The sequence below is a fragment of the Ursus americanus genome, chromosome 6, assembly GCF_024610735.1.
Source record: "Ursus americanus isolate L20-20 chromosome 6, mUrsAme1.1.p, whole genome shotgun sequence".
NCBI lineage: Eukaryota > Metazoa > Chordata > Mammalia > Carnivora > Ursidae > Ursus > Ursus americanus.
This window is the reverse complement of record NC_142132.1, coordinates 22,758,160-22,780,764: the sequence shown is the minus strand read 5'-3', so window position 1 is coordinate 22,780,764 and position 22,605 is coordinate 22,758,160.

Here is a 22,605-nt window from a genome sequence, read left to right as displayed (position 1 = left end):
TATATTTTTGCAAAGCTCTAAAGAGCGTTGGAGTTAATACCCCACAGGGACAATTTCAACCGGTAGAAGCTCTCCGTGCTTATTGGACATTTAATACAGGGAGGCATTCCCTTTGCTTCACAGAAGTACCAATGGAATCCAGCCCTCAACAACAACCTAACCCTCACCCTTAATTCAAATTTTTCTTTATCTTTCACCTACTCCATCATTCTTATTTCATAGAATAACCTTTCAAATAAACTGCCTTCAAAAATTCTCTTCTTCCAAGCTCTCCAACTGGCAAGGCCTACACAGTTTGTTTGTTTCCAGAACTGGTCTTAGAAAACATATCCTTAGGATGAAATTTTGGAACTAGCTTCCTTGCTGCCCAGATGTCAATTATTGACGGCACTATATATGGTGCCGATAACCTGTGATGGGTGATGCAACATCACAGTCACCAATAATCTTACCTGTGACGGACTGAGATGAGGTACAATGCGAAGGGGAAGTGTAATGTATTCATTAGTTCTGGCACTTGAAAGGCGTGAGGCAATAGTAATTATAAAGATTAGGAGGTAGCTGGCTTTTGTGAAATTTCTTAAGACTTGAAGAAAGAGGATGGCATGCTTAGGTCTGTCAACCAGTAGAGCGTGACATACAAGCCTGAAGATCATGGCATAATTTAAAGAGACCCTTCACTGAAACCAGTGCAGTGCTAAAAATTAAGCTCAGAGTTTAATTGTTAGCAGAACAGCAAAGGAGATCATGCACTACCTTGGCAGGTAGCCCAGGGTAAAGTCAGGGACTTCTGTAGGACCTCAGTATTGATAATCAGCATATAAATGAGTAGATTCCTGGGAACCTTCCAGTTTGGCTGAAGCACACCTCAACCCTACTCCTGGTTTAGTGGTGACAGCCATTTGTAGGCCAAAATTGGCATTAGGGGATGCTGCCATGGAACTGAGCTCCCTGTGACAATGTGTATACAAGAGGCCAGGTGGTGACATTGGACATGCTTTTTTTTTTTTTTTTTTACCAGAAAGTAGCAACAGAGCATCAACCGGGATGCCCTTCTGTCCTGCAGATCTGGTAGCAATGACTAATAAACAAATGGGTTTCTTGGGTAAGATGTAAGGCAGTTGATAAGGATACTGGTTTTTTTTTTTCTTAGAAACATGAAAGAGTTTATAAGAAGGCTGATAGAAACCTTAAAAGTATTTCCCTCCCAAGTTTTCAGATGCAGTTCCCACCAACTGAATAGGAAGCCAATTGTTACTTGGGTAGGGACTCTGAAATGTCATTGAAAATAATTACAATAAAGATCCTATCAATCCTTCTCCATAGAGACTTTCAGCCATGTATCCTATAACTGTATACTAATGAGAACTTATGAGATGATATTAAATATGGGGTCTGAGCTGGCACTGATAGCAGAGAACTCAAACAAAATACCACCATGGACACCTTACTTGATTGTCACTTGTTCATAAGTGCCCAAGCACACTTCTATCTCACAGTAGAGGAAATGGGCTCTCAGATACATCCTATGGTTATTTTTTCCACACTTGACTTCAAATGTAGAAGTAAATTTAGTATCCATTTGCGATAAAAACTTTCAATGAGATGGGTATAGAAGGTACAAAATACCTCAAAATGATAAATGCCATATATGACAAACCCACAGCTAATATCAAGCGTGAAAACCTGAAAGTGTTTTTTCTAAGATCAGGAACAAGACTCTTACCACTTTTTTTCAACATAGTTATTGTAAGTCCTCACCAGAATAATTAGGTGAGAAAAATAAATAAAATGTATTCAAATCAAAAAGAAAACTGTCACTACTTGTAAGATGGCATGATATTATATATAGAAAACCCTAAAGACCACCACAAAACCATTATATAAATTCAGTAAAGTTTCAGGATACAAAATCAGTATACAAAACTCTGTTGAGTTTCCATACTCTAGTAACAAACTATCAAAAAGAGGTTAAGAAAACAATCCCATTTACAATTGCATCAAAAAGAATAAAATATTAAGGAATAAACTTAACCAAGGAGGTTAAAGATCTGTATACTGAAAACTATAAGACACTGATGCAAGAAATTAAGGCACAAACAAATGGAAAGATATTTTATGTTCATGGATTAGAAGAATATATGTCATTAAAATGTCCATACTATCCAAAGCAGATTCAATGCAATTTTGATAAAAATTCCAATGGCATTTTTCACAAAAAAAATGGATCAAACAATCCTTAAATTTGTATGGAACCACAAAACAAAACAAAACAAAAACAAATAGCCAAAGCGATATTGAGAAAAAGGAACACATCCGGAGGCATCACATTCCCTGATTTCAGACGCTATTACAATGCTATAGCAATCAAAATGGTATGGTATTGGCATAAGAACAAACACATGTATCAGAGGCATTGCAAGAGGGCAGCAGACTAGGAGGATCCTAGGCTTGCCTTGTCCCAAGAACACAACTAGATTACTATCAAATCATTCTAAATACCCCCAAAATTGACCTGAAGACTGACAGAACAAATTCCACAACTAAAGGGAAAGAAGATGCCACATCAAAGAAGGTAGAAAGTGCAGAGACATGGTTTAGGGGAGAAAAGAATCATGGGTGCTGTGGAGGGGAAGAAGCCATGGTTGCAGAGAAGGACAAGAATGAGAGGAGCTCACAGGGGAACACACAAGGAGAATGTTTCCGAAAGCCATTGGCTTAAGAAATGAAACAGTCTGAATTCCATGAGTTCTTGCAACCACGGGGGCTTAAAGCCTGGAGTTTTAAAGATCAGCAAGCTTGGCTGGGAGAGAACCCAGAGGGCACTGTGCTGCTCCCGGAGAGAGGGCAGACAAACACTCCAGGGGGCAGATAGTATGGAAATGGCAATCTGGGGAATGCCTGGGGCACACAAAGGGAGATTGTTCACTTTTCTCAGAGTATGTCCCTGAGAGGTGGTATTCGTAGAGATGCCTCTCTGGAACAAAGGAGCTGGCTGGCGCCATTTCCCTCCCCCACCCCTCAGCATAAATATAGAGCCACCTGTGGGAAGCAGTACAACACTGACATTAGCTACCTAACTTGCTGGGACCAAGCCCCACCCCCCTGTGCTCTGGGAGACTCCCCTTCTCAGTCAAGCTTGCTTCAGGCCCAGTGTGGTGGGCCCCTCCCGCAAAGACCAGCACAAACCCCTGGGCATACCATGTCTCCCACCCAGAGAGTTCTGCAGGGCCTCAATTCTGCTGGAATGGGTGTCAGGACTCATTTCACAAGCAGACAAGAGCACACCTACTTAAAAGTCAACATATTTAGGCCAGGGATCAAACACTGCCCACAGCAGGCAAGGAAAGCCTCTGCCATCAACTGACTAAAGGACAGAGCAGCCAAAACACAGCAGCAGAGACACTCCTGGAAGCACCAGGCCCTGTGTACTACTTGACCTCTTCTTCATAAGGCCATTACATAAAGAAGTAGGAGACCTAACGGGCTTTTCTAACACACAAAAGAAAGGCAGAAACTTGGACAAAATGCCAAGATGGGGGATTTCATCCCAAATGAAAGCTAAGCAAAACAGATATAAATAACATGCCTGATGGAGAATTTAAAGCAACAGTCATAAGTATACTAACCAGGCTTGAGAAAAGAGTACAAGACATCAGGGAGACACTTACCACAGAGGTAAGAGATTTTTAAAAGAATCTATCAGAGAGGAAAAATGCAATAAACAAGATTAGAAACAGGCATGATGCAATAAAGAGCAGGCTGGAAGAAGCAGAGAAACAAATTAGTGACCTACAAGACAAAATGATGGAAAATAATGAAGCTGAAAGAAGAAGAATGGAACACAAGAATAGACTTATGGAACTCGATGACTCCATTAAACATAATAACATTAACATTATAGGAGTCCCAGAAGAAGAAAAGAGAGAAAGGGGGGCAGAAAGTTTATTTCAAGAAATAATAGCAGAAAAGTTCCCTAATCTGAGGAAGGAAACAGAGATCCAGATCCAGGAGGCACAGAGCGCTCCCATCAAAATATACAAAAAGCAGGCAAACACCAAGACATATTGTAACTGAACTTGCAAAATACAGTGATAAAGAGAAAAAAAATCTTAAAAATAGGAAGACAAAATAAATCATTAATTTACAAGGGAAAACCCATAAGGCTAGCTGCAGATTACGTAACAGAAACTTGGCAAGCCAGAGGGAGTTGCATGATATATTCAAAGTGCTGAATGGGAAACACCTGCCACCAAGAACACTCTTTCCATCAAGGCTATCAGAGAGAGTGAGAATTTCCCAAACAAAAACTAAAGGAATTTGTCATCACTAAACCAGCCCTGCAAGAAATATTAAATGGGACTCTAAATCAAAGTAGAGACCAAAAGTGACAAAGACAAGAAAGGATCAGTGAAAATCTCCAGAAACAATGTCAAAACACGTAATAAAATGGCAATAAATACATATCTAGAATTACTTTGAATGTAAATGGACTAATTGCTCCAATTGCAAGTTTAGGGTGTCAGAATGGATTAAAAAAAAAAAAGACCATCTATATGCCACCTCCAAGAGACTCATTTTAGACTGAAAGACACCTTCATATTGAAAGTGAGGGGATGATGAAACATTTATCATGCAAATGGATGTCAAAAGAAAGCTAGAATAGCAATACTTATACCAAACTAGAAACAAAGACTGTGAAAGAGACAAAGAATGGCATTATATAATCATAAAGTGGATATTCCAACAAGAAGATATAACAACTGTAAATACTTACACGCCCAACATTTCATAGAATTCAAAGAACATTCTAATTGATTTATAGCATTTAAGAAACGAGTTTTCAGTTTATGACTACAATGAGCAACATACCACTACCCAAATGGGAAAAACTCTGGTTTCAGTTTGCCAGAAGAAAATTTTCCTTCTCCAGCTCTGAACTGAATATTTCCCTTGTCTTGTCTTAAAAATGGAAATTTTATTTAAAAATCCACTAATGTATATATTTCATAAAAGGTATGCTTAAAAATTTTCTAAATGAAATCGAAAATCTATTTTAGAGCTCATTTTTTTTTCTCTAATAAGGTCAAATACATGTGTTATGTTTTCATATCATGATCTTATTTTTTAAATTTCTTTTTAAGATTTTATTTATTTATTTGACAGAGAGAGAGACAGCCAGCAAGAGAGGGAACACAATCAGGGGGAGTAGGAGAGGAAGAAGGAGGCTCCCTGAGGGAGCCCGATGCGGTACTCGATCCCAGGACCCCGGGGTCACGCCCTGAGCCGAAGGCAAATGCTTAATGACTGAACCACCCAGGTGCCCCAGAAATTTCTTTATTCTTGTAGCAACTTAAATCAAATGTGACTGTAGACTGCTGTAGAATAAGAATTAAAATATACTTATCAAAAAAATGTTACTTGTTGAACGAACTGTTTTAATAAAAGAAGGATTTGAAGCATGTTTTTGGGAAAATTTTTTCAGAAAGACTAAAATTTTCATGTGCAAGAACAGTATTTTTGTATACAGATTAGACTTGGTAATCTCATTTACTTTTCGTATCTTGAATTTTGATAAACATTTTATAGGATTGATATTCAAGTATTATCAAATTCAAATATTTTATATTATCTTGGAAGTTTTCTTTATTAAATGGTCATGATGCAATAGATTGAGTTGGATATTTTGTTTAAATGTTTTAAAATTATTTTGAAATAATTATATTTTCTTCTCAGAAATAAGCTAAAAATGATAAACAGAAAATTCTGTTAGTAAATTGATTTTCAGGTGGCTTTTTATACTCTGATTTGAAATACGGTATGTTCTTCCCTGAGATTGTCTCCATCTACTAAAACTATTACTGCTCATTGATAGAAAATACATGTGTGACTCTAACTAGTATAAATCTGTATAATTTTAAAATATTTGTTGATTGAATGTTAAGGGATTCATTTCCTGGCAGAGACTCACTTTATAAAATAACACTGAGCAGAAAACGTTCTTAAAATAATGAGTTATTATGTTTACACTAAAATAAAAAATAGGAAGCCCATTAAACAACCTATAAATAGCAGTTGCTAAATGTGAAAAGTCAGTCAAAGTTTTTCCTTATTCCATAAATTACTGTACTTTCCCATATAGTTTACAAGACTGGAACGTAAGGAGATTTTGACATTTAAAAAAATATTAATGTGCTCAATGGGAACATATCACCCAGATAATTTATTGTATATATTTTCATATGTGCTTTCCCTAAGCTTCGCATTTTTATCCTCTGAATTATCTGAATAGAAAAACATACACATCTGTAAGCTTTATGCTGAAGTCTAGAAAAAAGTGTTTTAGTCAAAAGTTTTGGTAATAACTACCAGTCACAAAGAAAATTCAGAAAAGATATAGAAAAAAATTCGGTAACTCTTCATTATGGTGGCTCTGGGGAACACTCATTCAACATTCGGAAATCAGGTAAAATAAAGTTTTAGTTTTTTTGTGAAAGTAAAAACAAACAAACCAGACATGTATATCATGGAACAGAATAGAGAACCCAGGAATAGATACACACATATATGGTGAATTAATTTATGACAAAGGAGTTAAGATCATACAATGACAACAGGACAGTCCTTTTAATAAATATTGATGGGAAAACTGGACAGCCACATGCAAAAAAAAAAAAAAAAATCAACTAGACCCCTATCTTATACCATACACTTAAATTAACTCAAATTGAATTAAAACTTAGATGTATGATTGGAAACCATACAAATCTTAGAAGAAAACATAGGTGGTAAGCTACTGACATTGACCTTGGCAATGATTTTTTTTGGATTTGACATTAAAGCAAAGGCAACAAAAGGAAAATAAACAAATGGAACTATATCAAATAGAAAAGCTTCTGCACAACAAATGTTCATCAACAAAATGAAAAGGCAAACTACTGAAAGTGAAAAAATATTTGCAAATCAGTATCTGATAAGGGGTTAGTATAAAAAATATATAAAGAACTTCTATAACTCAGTAGCAAAACAAAACAAATAACCCAATCCAATTTAAAAATGGGCAGAGGATCTGAATATTTTTTTTTCCAAGGAAGACATACAGATGGCCAACAAGGTACATGAGAATGTTGTCAACATCACTAATCATTGGGGAAATGAAAACCAAAACCACAACGATCAATTTGTTCTATTTATAGGTCTGATTCAGCTTTTCATTTGTTTTTTTTTTTTTTTAGATTCCACATATGGGATATACAGGCTTCCAGTTATTGCATTAATAAATCATGGGGATAAAAGGCACAACATAGGGAATATGGTCAACAATATTGTAACAAAGTTGTATAGTGACAGTGGTAGCTATGCTTGTGGTGAGTACAGCATGAGATGTAAAGAAGTCAAATCACATTGTTGTATGCCTAAAACTAATGTAACATTATGTGTCAACCATACTTGTAATTTTAGTTATCAAAACACCATGAGATATCACCACTTACCCGTTAGAAGGGCTATTATCAAAAAGACAGAAAATAACAAGTGTTGACAAGCATGAAGAACAGAGAACCGTTGTTGGAAATGCAAACTGGCAGACACAGTATGGCAAGCAGCACAGAATTTCCTCAAAGAAATAATAACAGAACTACCATATGATCCAGCAATTCCACCACAGTTATTTATCCAAACAAAAAGAAAACTTTAACTCAAAAAGATATATGCACCTCCATATTCATTGCAGCATTACTTACAATGGCCAAAATTGGAATCAACCTGTGTCCATTGATGGATGAAAAGATAAAGAAAATGTGGTGTAGGTACATTATATATATAATGGAATATTAGTTACTACAAAAATGAATGAAATCTTGCCATTTGCAACAACATGGATGGACCTTGAGGGCATTATGCAAAGTGAAATAAGTCAGACAAAGACAGATACTGTACAATCTCATTTATATGTAGAACCTAAAAAGATAAACCCAAGTTCACAGATACAGAGAACAGACTTGTGGTTGACAAAATCAGGGTTTGGCCGGTGGGTGAGATGGGTGAAGGGGGTCAAAAGCTACAAGTTATAAAATAAATCTCCTAGTTACAAAATAAATAAGTCATGAGAATGTAACTTGCATCATGGTGACTAGGGTTAAATACTATACTGCATATGTGAAAGTTTGTGAGAAAGTAGATCTTGGGGCCCCTGGGTGGCTCAGGTCATGATCCCAGGGTTCTGGGATCAAGCCCCGCATCAGGCTCCTTGCTCAGAGGGGAGCCTTCTTCTCTCTCTGCTTGCTTTTGCACATGCGCGTGCTCTCCCTCTCTCTCTCTGACAAATAAATAAAATCTTAAAAAAAAAAGTAGATCTTAAAGTTTCTCATCACAAGAAAAAAGTTGCACCTATGTATGACAGTAAATGTTAGCTAGACTTACTGTAGTGATCATTTTGTAACAGATACAGCATCAAATCATGTTGTACACCTGAAGCTCATTTAATGTTATATGGCAATTATACCTCAATTGGTATATTATACCTTAATTAAAACAAAACAAATAAAAAAACTAGCCTAGATTTGGCACAGACATTTGAACTACAGATGAGAAAATGGAAACAGGTATTATAATACATGTGCACAAAGTTGATTATAGACAGGGAAAATATAAAAAAGTATCAAATCTAATTTCTAGTGATGAAAACTATAATTATTGTGAGAAAAACACAACTGGATAAGATTAACAGATTAACATCATACAGAATAAGATTGAACTTGATGATACAGCAGTAAGAATCATCCCAAATGAAATACAAAGAAATGTCAACAAAATGAACAGAGCGCCTATGAAATTGTGACACAACTTTCATCAGCTTAATGTACATGTAATTAGAAATATATTCAGAGAAATAATTTGGATATAGATCCTCAAATTTGATGAAAACTACACATCTGCAAATCCAGGAGGCTTGATGAACTCCCAAGAACAAGAAACATGAAGAAAACCATAAGACCTATCATAATCATAATCAAGTTGCCCAAAACCAATAATAAAGAGAAAATCTTAAAAATACCTGAAGAAAAGAAGTATTAGGAACAAAGGAACAAAGATATGGATGGCACCAGTTGTCTCAATGCAAATATGTCAGAGATAGAACAGTTACCTTTTAATTTGGGGATAAGAAAAGGAAGGGATTATAAAGGAGCATAAGGAAAGTTCTGAGAGTAACCCATATGTTCATTATCTTGACTGTGGCAATGGTTTCACTGGCATATACAGATGTCAAAACTTCTCAAATGTTAGACATTAAATATGTACAGTTTATCATAGGTCAGAGTGCAATAAAACTATTTAAAAAGTAAATGTAGGAAAGTTCACTTTCACCAATAATCATATAAATATGAATCAAAACAACAAAGTTCTTTCCTGTTTCATGTGTCTGAATATATGACTTTGACCTTAATGATTAATAATCCTGATAGTCTAGTAAAACACGGCACTCAACTCAATAGACCTATGATAAAAACCACCCTTGGGAAGGCAACTTAGAGGTAAGCCTCAGAAACTTGGAACCATTCATTCCATGTCTGATTATCTATACCAAGAAAATAATCCCAAAGGTAGAAAATATTTAATCTACAATTATTTTCAATATGTGTAGTTAAAAAAAATGAACCCAAGCTAAATAGCTCATGCATCAGTCCAGATAGGCTATAGGCTACCCTATGAAAATAAACAATACACCGGCTTTGTACAAACAGAAGTTCATTTCTCCCTCACACAAAGATGCAGGTAAAGGGTACCTCCTGTATCCACTCACTAATCAGAGATCCAGACTCACTCTGTCTTGTGATTCGGCTATCTCGAAATGTGGCACTGTGTCAGGGGAAGGTAAGTGAACAAAATCAGACCTTAATTGCTTCCACATCATTTTACTCACAGTCCATTGGCCTAAACTAGCCACCTGTCTCCTAACCAAAAGAAAAGGAGGCCTAGTAGATGTCATGGAACATATGGAATAGCACTACAAGCTCTGCCATAACCCACAAGAGAGGAATTACTTTTTAAAATACTGCCTGGCATACAGTGTGCCTTGAATATCTACCAAAAAATATTATGTAGAAATTGAAAATAAGGTTGAAGAAACTGATAACATGGAAAAAAACGCTTTTGCTAGGAGGTTTAAAAAAACATGCTATAAACTTGCTTATGTCACTTACTCATTTGTAGCCTTCAGTAAATCACTCCATTTCTATAAACCTTACTTTATCCATACGTAAAACTTAGATAGTGATATCTCCTTCGTAAGATTGATGTGGAGAAAAAAGAAATCCAGCTATGCGTGTTGAACTCTTGGGTCAGTGCCTCAATCTACTACATGGTCAAGAAATAACAATTTTTAACATTTATTTTTACCAATAGCTTTCATTACCTAACTTGTCTTATATGTAAAATTATTTTCTCTTTTCAAAAGAGCAAGGACTTTTGCTTGTTCAATGATATATTCCTCTTGCCCAGGAAAAAAAAGAAAAAAAAAACAGAACTATTTTTATTAGATTGTTAGTACACCTTTCTGGTTTTTTAATGGATATCCTAGATATACATACTTGTCTTACTATTGTCCACCCTGAATTAGTATATTTGCTGCATCTGGAATAATGCAAGGAATGTAAAAAAGAAAAAAAGTTTAACTCTCCCTGTGGGTTTTTTTTTTGCTACCGTAGTTTCCTTCTACATGTTACGTAAGACATGGTTGCTGTTTTTTCACACTTAGTATTCTTTCCTATTTACCCTCATGTTTATCTTGTCTGTAATCCTTTATTCTTTCATGTAGTTCAAAGCTTCCATCTGAAATCATTTTTCTTCAGCCTAAAAAAAAAAACTCCCTTTCGGATTTCGTGCAGTGTGAATCTCTGGTAATAAATTCTTTCAGCTCTTGTTTGTCTGAAAGAGTCTTCATTCTGCCTTCTCACTGTTGATGAATATTTTCTCTAGGTTTACGATTCAAGACTGGAATTCTTTTTTTTTTTTCCAGTGATTTTAAAAAAATGTCATTTTATTGTTTTCTGGATTCTATCATTTCTGTTGAAAGTCAGACCTCAGTTTTATTGTCGCTCTTTTGAAGATAATGTTTCTATTTTCTCTAGCTGCTTTCAGGTTTTTTCTTTACTATCCAGCAATCTGAGTAGGAGGCATCTAAAGGTGACTTTCTTTGCATGTCTCCTGTTGAGGTTTCACTGATTTTCTGGCATTTTGGGGTTGGGATCTTTTATCAGGTTGGAGGAATTCTCAGTCATTAGGTCTTCAAATTTTGTCTCCCTTACCTTCCCTCTCCTCTCTTTATGGGACTCCAGTTCCCAAGACATTAAAAGGTTTGATAGTGTCTCACATGTCTTTCACACCCTGTTCTATGCCATTTTAGTCCTGTCTTTGCTTCAGTTTAAATGCTTTTCTGTTGACGTGTTATCAAATCCATTAATCCTGTTTTCTCCTGTGTCCAGATTCTTTTTATATTCATACAGTGGGTTTTTTAATATTGTATACTGTATTTTGTTATAAAATAGCTAATTTATTAATTTTATAAGTATTAATTCTCTATTGGAATACTACAGGTTTCCTTCCACTTTTAACCATCTTTTCCTCTATTTTCACACTCTCAAACATTTATTTTAGAATGTTGTCTCTATTATCTGAATTGTGATTAAGTTACTTTTATTTGTTGTTTAAGAAACAACTATAAACTAATCCTTTTTAAAAAATAATTGTGTGTCAGAATTTTTGATTAGATGCCAGTCATCTGGAGAGTCTATAGAGTCCTTGAAAGAATATATACGTAACTCCCCTAAAACTATCCCCATCCTAACAAAGAGACATCTGAAGCACTACAGTTCCTCATAATCCTTTGCAGAGATTAAGGCCACCCTCAAAAATTAAAGGAATTTACAAAAATCAAAGTATTGTTTTGGATAACTAATAATTATAAATTTAACTAAGTGATATCCACAATCCTAACTGTTCTGATAGATGAGGACTGTTTCCTGGAATATATCAATACAGCCTCTTGGAGCTGGTATGGAGCTATTTGTATGAAAAATGTGTTCTTTTCAAACCCCATCAATAACGAGAATTTAATTCAGTTTGCTTTTATATGGGAAATAGAGCAATACACTTTCAGTGTATTGTTAACCAAAGGTTAACTCTCCTAGTTTCTGTCATGATACAGCCCAAAGAAATGTTAAATCACCTTTATATTCATGCCTGAACTTTTTATTGATGACATCAGGCTAATCAACAGCAATCTATGATATGATGGAAACAATACATTTAAAAATTGTGCCCGAGTGGTCCAGAGAGTGCAAGTCAGAGTCGTGCACACAAACAAGATACTTGCCCTCCTTACTGATGTTGCACCAATGGTTATGGCTGTGTCTTTCTGTGCCAATCCCTCCAACCACATGAATGAAAAAGAAAAATCAGGCCTGCCGTGAAGAAGCCTTGTCCAGCTAGTATCAGTGCAAGCTGAAATGTTATTCTGCCACTTTTCAGTTTGAGCATTGCCCTAAAAGAGTGGTGAGGGAAACTTCTAGAAATATACCTGTTTATTTATTTAGTTATCTTTTTGGAGGGAGAAATGGATATACAGACTCATGAAAAATTACAAATATCTTGGCTGACTGGTCAGGAAAAAATTGGGAACTCAAATCCAAGAGGTTGTGAGGTTGATGTGTATTCATGAATCCATGCGAGTGGGCACTAAGTACACGAATATTTGTGGATCCTATCAGTAAACATCAAAGAGGACCCACTGCAAAGGAAGCACACAATCACAATAAAGAGTGGACAGAATGGCTCATCCAATGGTTGTTATCTTGCTTCTATATTCTGTCAATCTCTCCTTGTGCAACTGGCTCACAAAAAGTGTCTCCATTTTGGATAGTGCCCATGCATGACCCCAACAGGAAGAACCCCTCTAAGTGAAGCTGATTTAGCTACTCAAACAGCTAAACAGCAGACATATAATCAACAAAATTCCACTCTGTGACCCCTATTGGGAGTAAAATCCCTTGAGGAGATTAGTCTGTCATTTCTGTCTAGTTGAAGACATTGGATCCCTTCTACCCTGTAAATGGCAATTGTGTATCCTTATTAGATTTGAAATCTAGTCTAGATATGTTTCCCTTCCCTGCTCAAAGTGCTTCTTGCAGCAGTGCTATTAGAGTACTTATAGAATGTCTCATATACTGGCATAGACTATTGTATAACATCATCTCGGACCAACTGGACAAGGTTGCAGTTAAGGAGTACCAGTTATTGCATTATCACATAACTCACTGGCCTTACCATACAGTAGATCACATGGAATTGACCAGCCTAATAAAATGTTCACGTGACCCATTAAAGGCTCCACTAACATTCCAGAATAACACTCTCTCCTCCAGAATGTAATATATACAATAAACCAATAGCCTACAAATGCTGAGTCTCCCAAAGATGGAATACACAGCTCTGGGAACTAAGCTTTAGAAGAACTGATCTTTCCCATCATCACTCTCACTGAGCCACTTGCAAAATTTGTGCCTCTCATACTCTTTTAGATAAGAGGTCTTGGTTCCCAGTCAGGGAGGTGAACTTCCACCAGAGGACATAGTCAATTTTTCCTTAAACTCAAAGTTACAACTGCAACCTGATCACTCTGGAATATTCATGTTGTTATTGTTGTTTTACTTTAAAGAGCTAGGGTTACTGCTAAATAATGGGGGTTAGAGGGAGTAGAGAGACAGTCTCTGGAATCAACAGATTTATTGGGAGCTTTTCTTGGTGCTTTGTGTCTTCAACTACAGCCTAACAAGGGCAACACGCCTCAGGAACAAGGGCTGAGTCATGTCAGCAGGCAAGAACTACAGAACACTGAAGGGCTGAAAAAAGATGTAGGAACATAGAATCAGTGGTAGAGGAGGAAAATTATTATTTTCATGTTCTCAGCACCATTGGCAGCAGTAGGGACTACAGTATATTCAATGAACTCTTCCCTAAGTTTTTAAGAGAGATTTTATCTGGCTCCCATCTTTAAGAATCAATAAGAGATGGACATAATATTGAGCAAAAGTGGATCTGAGTCATGCAAGGGAGGGACTATACCAGATGCTTTTGTTATATTCCTTATCTCTTTTGCTTGGGCCAAATCTGATTTCTAATAAACAGTGGTGAACATTTCCATGCAGACAGTACCCATGCTGTGTGTCTTTTTATGGTTTCCTGCTTCAGGGCCTTCCTCACGTAAAAAGGTAGTGCAGATACTAGAGTTAAGACTCTCAGAAGCCCCCCTTGACAGTTGGGGGTGGGTATGTGGGGGGAGGAGCCAGTGCACAATTCTGGAGGCTTTCGTCATGCTACACAGAGACCCTAGAAGAATCAAGCCCTCATTACTCACAGCAAAAACTACAATGATGCACTTTTATAGTGTGTGTGTGAGTGTGCGCGTACTCACTTCTCTCCTTTTCGGTCTCACTTTTCTTCCTCCCTTACCCTGGCTTCCTGAGACAACCTCCCCAATAAACTGCCTGCAATCACGTCCGATCTCAGACTTCTCCTTTCAGGGGAAGCCAATCTAACAAAACCCATCCTTCGCAAATTGAACCCACTAAACTCAAAATCAGCACTGTACAACCTCAGGTATGTAGTGCGCATTTTATTGAGCTCTACAAAAACAAAGTTGTTTCGGTCTCAAGCCTCCATCTACTAGGATTCGGGAAATGGAAGTTGACAGGAAAATTGAGCCATAGACTTTTCAGAGTTCTTCTGGTGTTATATCAAGTTGCTGGGAGAGATACACAATGCTAAGGCATTGGCAAATGAGGATTTTTATTTTTTAGTCATTGGTCTGCACCAATGGACCCTATCTTCTTTGGCAATACTGTCTTCATGGCACCTCGAGGTCTATCAGTTCTCCTGTTTCCCTGCCAATGTTGGATTAATGGGATTATCTCTACTACTGTGCTACTGTGGGACCAGGGACCTACAAATCTCTGGAAGGTTTTCTGTGGTTCCATCCCCCTTATATCACTGGACACATTTTTCAAGAGTTCTGTCTGAGAAAAGGGAAGAAATTTTTCTTCAATACATAAACATATTTATTTTCATTACTTCACTCTATCTGCTTCATAGGATAGGGAAACCTATCTCTTGTATAAGATGGCAGGATTCTTTTTACTGTTTCTCTCCATCATTTTGCTGAGATTCTGAAGCTGTTTCCACAGACATCGCTTTTTAGAAACCAAAACCAGGAGAACTCTATGTATTTTCTACCTTCCCTCCCTCCTATGAGTCAATAAATATAGAACAATAAGGAGTGGGAGAAATTCTAGGAAAGAAAAAAAATACATACAAACATAGATTAAATCTAAAAGAATATGAAACTCTCATTACTATTTTTATTTGTTGTGTCCTTGTTGAAACCTAATTATAGAAGAGAAAAATAGTAATTATTTGCTATTTTCTCGAACTTTCAGTCACTATTCCAAATACAAATTATATTCCATTAGGCAAGAGCTGTGCGCTTGTTGGGAGGCAAAGGAGGAATGCCTGTCATTTTAATCTACTCAGCTCTGTCCACACAACCTCAAACCAGCCTGTTCATTCAGAAAAGTAATTATGTTCCACAATACCCAGTTACCTTTATTTTTTACTTTTCAAAATTCTTTTAGAGTGATATAGACAGACTCTCTGTTCTCTATTTTCATCTTCTATATAGCACTTATTTTTCTCTCTGCCAAACTTTCTTTGCACCTGATAAATCGATTTTCATCACAGGGTGAGTCCTGGAAGATGCTGGAAAATAAATTCCACCTCATGTGTAGAATTCCTGGATACTCTGTGGTTCTCTTTCATGTAAAATTATTCTCAACCATTTTCTCCATCTGCACATTCATCTATATGTGTCTCTTAGGGACAGAATTCACCACTCATTCAGCCAGCTTAGGGTACTATAGCAATGTCCACAGGGACATTTTCTTTCTGTATGTTGTGATGGAAAAAGGAACAATACAAATCTTCAAGCTTATCTGAAGGAAAAAGTCCCCAAGAGGAAACTGCACCCTGCTCTAGTCCTGTACTCCTTTACTGAAGGCCCAACGATGAGTGCAGAAAAGACAAAAAGAAACGATACTGAAAAATGTTAAGACAAACCTGTTTCATTACAGATGGGACCTTAACAGCCAGAATTGCAGAAGATTGTGAGAGAGGCTCAGGTAATTATGATTAAATGCAAAGTATTTTAAAACATTAACTACACCCTGAGAAGCACCGATAAAATTACATGAAAAACAACTGTGATATGATAGGACAATTAACGCCTATTTCAACTGTGTATGGTAGGTGTTCACAGCATGAGTAGAGGTTTGAGGGCTGTTTTTTTGTACTTTTTTCTTTTGTTTTTTTCTGAATGGAAGCAAACAGTTTGCTTCCAGAAACCAGTGCTATCTGAATTGCAAATTTCTGCTGCAACCATTTGTTCCCCCTAATATTTTTTAGAGTGGCTTGAAATTTGGACTATTTAGGTATTTCCAGTCGAAATACACTGTCCTTAGTCATAAGCACCTTGAAACACCATGAACAAGATCTTCATAGTCCCTGCCTTATAGTTGTAAGCAAAACACACACACACACACACACACACACACACACACAGAGATTTCATTACTGAATGCCCTTGTGTCACTATGTACCATTTCTCTCACTAATATCTGTTTATTTAAATACAGAATAAATCTGAAAATTTGCCATTATGTTTTTACCACTGAACTGGAATCTCTGAAGAGGAACAGGATCTCCCATATACTATAAGCCTGGCATTTCAGGAACGAGTTTCTCAAAAAGCAGTGCATTCTTTCTACTAAATGAAAAGCTTCAAGGGTGGGGGTGTATCAATTTTACCAATATTATAAACTATTCACTAGGTTATCCAATTTTAAGTGGCCATCAGAAAGAGGAAATACTGAAACAAAAATAAATGGGAATTAATTGAAAGTCAATGAATGGTTAATGAAAACAATCTGCACCCACTCTGAAACTCCATCAGTGTTCCGAACAGTTCTATGAAGTATCGGGCTTCTTTTAACTAGTATAAGAACACTCCACATACTCCACCTGGCAGCTTGAGTAAAAAAACACACTGCCTTTTAATTACGTAGTAATTTCATAGAGCTCCCAGGTACACACTTGGTAAATACATTGTAATTATATATTCCTGCTGACAAAAGTTGCCTGCTCTCTAATTTCATGGCCTACTGTATGTTGGCTGGACAGCATGGAACATATTGAACAACCTGTCAAAGTAAATGTTCATTTATATACAGTCAGTTGAGGATATCTATTGACTTCTGTAATAATATAATATCCAAAGCACAAATGGTTGAGGAGTTTTCCCTACACCCACTTGGGTGGTTCAAAGGAGACTTTTCTCTCCGGTGGTGGGTGGTGGGAGGGAAAGGGCACTGCCATGCTTTGGAAAATAATCTGAATTCTAGAATTACCACCCCAGGATCTTTGATATTTCCATTTATAATAACAAGGATGGCTTTCACTTGCAGATTTCTTTTTCCCTGGCTATCTCAAACACCTCACAGATGTCTCATTCTTACTGCCTTACCGTCAGGTTTAAGAAACCATCTGCACTGTGTTCATAAGACAAGTCACCTGGGGTAGGACACAATAGGCCAGACCTGGACAGGGACAGTATCTTTTCACCACTATTGAATCTACCAGGTGGTGAAGAAATTTTTTTTTTTTAATGGTTATTTTTGGATCATTTCAGTAGTTTCATTCAAGTCACTGAAAACAGAATAACAAAGCATACATCCAAATTGAAGTGAAATTTTGTGTCTCTGACAGTTACAAAGTTCTCTGGTATAACCAGAAAGCACTCAAAACCCTTGAGAAACATAGAAGTATTTTTGGAAAAGCTCTTGTTGATCAAGGTTTCTAGAAATAAAATATTAATAAAAAAATAAATTTCACACCATTCTGACAAAGGCAAGAGCTCACTATTAGGGTCTCTGTCTAAGTAGTTCAGAACAAAAACAACAACAACAACAACAAAAATGAAAAGCAGTCAAAAGAAAAAATCTTTCAGTGAGACAGAATGAGACATTTTTAGGGTAGCGGCAGTATTTTTTTTAAATGATTTGGTACACATTTCAACATGAACTACACTAATTTTATAAAGCCAAGAATACCCCATTCCTATTAGATGAAATAATCGCATTCAGCATTTAAAAGTAATAGATGCTAAAATATTATTACATCCACTCTAAAGAAATTCTAGTGCCCAATATGCTCCTAGGACCTCATGCAAAGCCGCCACATCAAAGAATAGCAATTGTTTCCCATATTGCTTTGCTGCAAGGATTGCCTCCTCTGCATGAAAATTAAGCAGACTCATTATGAAAACTGTGTGAAAAAAGATCAAAAGCTTGGACATAAAGAGCCGTGAAGTAATAACAAAGACATTAGGGTCATTTAAAGGGCATGCAATTAATTAATTAATTAATTAATTTAAAAATGTGGTTTCTACTGTCATGGTTCAGTGGTCATTGGCCCCATTATACTGTATCAAGTAAAGTGCTAGTTTGCTCTTCTGTTTTAAACCATATTACAGTTTTTTGACTGTTTCCTTGGCTAGAAGAGGCAGCCCACGGAATGGGAGAATATATTTGCAAATGACACTACAGATAAAAGACTGGTATCCAAGATCTACAAAGAACTTCTCAAACTAATCAAAAAATGGGCAGAAGATATGAACAGATACTTTTCCAATGAAGACATACAAATGGCTAACAGACACATGAAAAAATGTTCAAAATCATTAGCCATCAGGGAAATTCAAATCAAAACCACACTGAGATACCACCTTATGCCAGTTAGAATGGCAAAAATAGACAAGGCAAGAAACAACAATTGTTGGAGAGGATGTGGAGAAAGGGGATCCCTCCTACATTGTTGGTGGGAATGCAAGTTGGTACAGCCACTCTGGAAAACAGTGTGGAGGTCCCTTAAAAAGTTAAAAATTGAGCTACCCTATGACCCAGCCATTGCACTACTGGGTGTTTACCCCGAAGATATAGACGTAGTGAAGAGAAGGGCCATATGCACCCCAATGTTCATAGCAGCTCTGTCCACAATAGCTAAATCGTGGAAGGAGCCAAGATGCCCTTCAACAGATGACTGGATTAAGAAGTTGTGGTCCATATATACGATGGAATATTACTCAGCTATCAGAAAGAACGAGTTCTCAACATTTGCTACAACATGGACAGCACTGCAGGAGATAATGCTAAGTGAAATAAGTCAAGCAGAGAAAGACAACTATCATATGATTTCTCTCATCTATGGAACATAAGAACTAGGATGATCGGTAGGGGAAGAAAGGGATAAAGAAAGGGGGGGTAATCAGAAGGGGGAATGAAACATGAGAGACTATGGACTATGAGAAACAAACTGAGGACTTCAGAGGGGAGGGGGGTGGGGGAATGGGATAGACCGGTGATGGGTAGTAAGGAGGGCACGTATTGCATGGTGCACTGGGTGTTATACACAACTAATGAATCATCGAGCCTTACATCGGAAACCGGGGATGTACTGTATGGTGACTAACATAATATAATAAAAACTCATTAAAAAAAAAAAAAAAAGAAAAGAAAAGCTCAAAAAAAAAAAAAAAGAAGTTGTGGTCCATATATACAATGGAATATTACTCAGCTATCAGAAAGAATGAATTCTCAACATTTGCTGCAACATGGACGGCACTGGAGGAGATAATGCTAAGTAAAATAAGTCAAGCAGAGAAAGACAATTATATGATTTCTCTCATCTATGGAACATAAGAACTAGGATGATTGGTAGGGGAAGAAAGGGATAAAGAAAGGGGGGGGGGTAATCAGAAGGGGGAATGAAACATGAGAGACTATGGACTCTGAGAAACAAACTGAGGGCTTCAGAGGGGCGCGGGGTGGGGAATGGGATAGACCGGTGATGGGTAGTAAGGAGGGCACGTATTGCATGGTGCACTGGGTGTTATACACAACTAATGAATCATCGAACTTTACATCGGAAACCGGGGATGTACTGTATGGTGAGTAACATAATATAATAAAAAATCATTAAAAAATAAGTAAATAAATAAACCAAAAAAAAAACATATTACAGATAGACTTTCTACTGGTTCCACTAAAAATATACAATTTGTAGGCACCAAGTCGATCAAGGAGACAGTACGGCAAACTTATTAAGACTGCCCATTGCTGGACCTAAATCTTCCACCCTTATCTACTTATTTGTTCCACCATATCTTCACTTTTAATTATCTCATTTCTAATTCAAACTTTCTTCTCTCAGATTAACACTTTTATTTATCTATGCAGGTCAGCCCTTGACTATCTTTTTTTTTTTTAAGCTTCTTAATCCCTTAGTATTTAAAATGCACACACCATCATAGAAAATGGGAAATGCAGAATCTTTTAGCATGCATAAATAGATTTTTGTTAGGTCTTACAACCCTCTGCTGAGCGCGCATCTAACTGGAATTTTTAGACTTTCTTATTACATGAATATCTATAGTCATTTTAAATGTGAGGTAAAGGCATTTGGATAAAGTTTGAAATACAGCTGATCCTTGAACAACATGGATTTGAACTGCTCAGGTCCACTTATAGGCTTTTGTAAAAAAAATAAATAAACACGGTACAGTACCATAAATGTATTTTCTCTTCCTTATGATTTTAGTGACACTTTGTTTTCTCTAGTTATTGTATAAATACAGCATACAATACACATTAAATATGTGTTAATTGATTGTTCTTGTTATCAGTAAAGCTTCTGGTCAACAGCAGGCTACTAGCTAAATTTGGGGGTAATCCTAGATTTTCGACTGTGTGGGCATGGGGGGGATGTTCAATGTCCCTAACCCTTGCATCGTTCAAGGGGTCAACTGCAATAGTCACTAGGCTTCCAGTGTTATAAAATGAGTAAATGAGTTATGTGTGCCCATCTCATTGGGATTTTCTGTTTATCTTCTTTGGACACTAATGCACCTGCTTAGATTAATTCTGTCTAAGGATCATAAAGAGATGGCAATGCACAGAGATACCCTAACAATTTACCATGGATTTAGAATCTACTGGGGCTTTGAGTGAGCTGTAAGTATGAGACAACAGTCCACTTCTCATGCCTCAACACATTTCTCAGGCTATGACAACTGAGTATGACAACATTACTTAGCTAGAGTAAATGCCAGTGGGTATTATAATTATTTTAGAAATGCTATATAATGAGATACCAACATTGGGTCTATCTGTCCCAATGAAGAGATATGAAGGTATAGGGAAGTAAGAAAAACCATATTGTAGCATTTAAAAATTTTTTTCTAAAAATCAAAATACTCAAAGTCTAAGACATGAGTCATGGAAATAATGTGAAGTGTCCAAGAGACCAAATATAGTACTCATTCACTTCTCAGAGCTGTGTGAGGGATAAAGGTTATATAAAATTATTTAATGTTGATATGATTCATACAAAAAAGTAAAAGAGATTTTCTTAAAGTTAAAATATAAGTGGTGAGTGAGAGAGGTATTTGGGACACCAGCCTGCATTGCTCAAGGAGGACCAGGCTCTCACCTAATCAGCTAAGGCTGACTTCGAGTTCTCCTCTGCAAATTTTTACTTCCTTGATATCCTGGGGTCATCCTTCCCTTGAGAATACCACATTTCAGAGGGTTTACTGACCAGCCCTGCTCAGCCTGGGCTCACCCAAGTGAGGCTACATCACCGTACCAGAGAACACTACAATCACCATCACAAGACTGTGCTTCAAGTCAAGAATGACTCAAGGTCCTACCGAGCAATCTCTGCAAGCATGAGATTCGTGGCCATTAGTGCTGTTGGGATGAGTGTGGCTCTACTGCTGATGGGTTTGCTGGCTCATCCCACATTGCTGTTGGAAACAGAGCTGGAGTCCCAACCTGAGGGGCCAAGACTCTTACGCTGACATTCAAGAAGTGATAGCAACTTCCTTTCTGGATTTCTTGATTGTCAGTTGCAAACACAAGGTTCCCAATGTGGTGAAATATGATGCCATCTGCCTTCCAAAGAGGTAGAATCATTACGGACAGCATTTCGTCACTGCTAGTAAAGTACAAAAAACCAAAATTATCTGTTCTGTCCAAGGAAGCCCTTTGGGTTGCAAAGAAGTCAGTTGTGAGATATTTGAGGAGAAGTAGTGCTTATGTAGCCCTTGAGTCAAGTCAGTTGACATTTCTTTGAAGTTTCAGAATTAGTAAAGTAATTCCATGTGTATTCTCTACACTCACACAACCTCTAAGCGTTAGACGAGGTACATTGCTTCAAAATAAATCCAAGTTTCCATCATTACAACAAACTATGTATAAACCAATCCGATCCTGTACAATAGATGCTCTCACCCTCCAGCTAGACTGTAAGCATCATGAAAATAATAATTATCTTTTTTCCTTTTAATTTTACCACTGTATCATCCCATCAAACAGATGTCTACACAATAGTTGTGGCTGATTTCCAGTCTTACAACAACTACATTTCTTCCAGTTTTATCCT